This window comes from Vulpes vulpes, chromosome 13 (genome assembly GCF_048418805.1).
Source record: "Vulpes vulpes isolate BD-2025 chromosome 13, VulVul3, whole genome shotgun sequence".
Taxonomy (NCBI): Eukaryota; Metazoa; Chordata; class Mammalia; order Carnivora; family Canidae; genus Vulpes; species Vulpes vulpes.
In genome coordinates, this window is record NC_132792.1 from 26,420,381 (window position 1) to 26,421,734 (window position 1,354).

Genomic DNA, 1,354 nt, shown 5'->3' on the forward strand with positions numbered 1-1,354 from the left:
GAGACTTTTGCCTAAAATCACAGTTTAGCTTGGCTTCCTCCTCTTTCTTGGCTTTCTTTTCCTTTACACATTTTTCCTGGGAGGAGATCCATAATCAATCTCTTGCAATCTAATCCCTGTCTCAGGGGAACCCAACTTACATCCAGCACCTACCATGGGCTGGGTCCTTTGAAAGGACCCTGACAATTCAACAAATGATTAAGACAAAGCCTGGGCTTTCAAAGAATGCATTGTCTGTTGGAGAGACCGGTGCAGACATTGCTGACTGCAACATAGCGTGTGAGGTGCTGTAAGAGAGAGAATCTGGATGGTTAAGGGAGGTGTGAAAATATGTTAAGAGTTGTTTCTCCATTTGAGGGAGACAAGGAAGAGCCATATAGAGGAAGTGATGCTATAGAAGCATTTTTTAACAAACATGCTAGCAAATTTAGAAAATTTAGATGACATGAAAATTTCTCTAAAATGGCAAAATTACCAGGGCTAACTCAAGAGTAAAAAATACAAGTAGTAAATATATTCAGTTGGTAATTGAAAAATTTTCCACAAGAGATAAAAAAGCTCAAATCAATTTGGCAACTGAAACTTGATATTTAAAAATGAATGTTATTCTCTCACATGCTATACTTTATTCTTCCCATCTTAATAAATTGCATTATGAATCAGAAGCACGTCCCACTTCCCCACATGAATGCATACATGCATAAGCAGCAACAAATACATGTGGGTATACATATCTGTATACATATCAGTAACAAACTGTCTTTGATTCCTTTTTTTGCTACCATCCCCCAAATTAATCTACTATTCTCATTTTGCTGCAATTTTTTCAAAATACATGTCAAATTCAGCTACTCCCCACTACATATACGGTTTGCTAATCCCAAGATCTTCACTTTTCACTTAAACTCCTAAAAAGAACCTCTTGGGGCACCTGGGTGGCTCAGTTACTTAAGCATTTGACTCTTGATTTTGGCTCAGGTCAAGATCTCAGGGTGTGGGATCAAGACCCAAGGCCAGCTCCTCGCTCAGCAAGGAGTCTGCTTCTCTCCCTCTCTTTCACTCCACCTGTGCTCCTCTCCCCTCCCCTCTGTCTAAAATAAATAAGTAAATAAATCTAAAAAAAAAAGACCCTCTTAATTATGACACTATGTCATCCTTCATTCAGTTCTTTTTCAAACACCAGGAATAATATTTTTAAATGTAAATTAGATTACATCATCATTGTTCTTAAAACATGAAAATTGTTTTCCATAATACTTAGAATAGAATCTACTTTGACTTCATATGCCTGGCTTTGGCCTGGAGGCTGATTCCACTTCTGGTTCATTACCTGACATTCTTCTCCTTATCAACA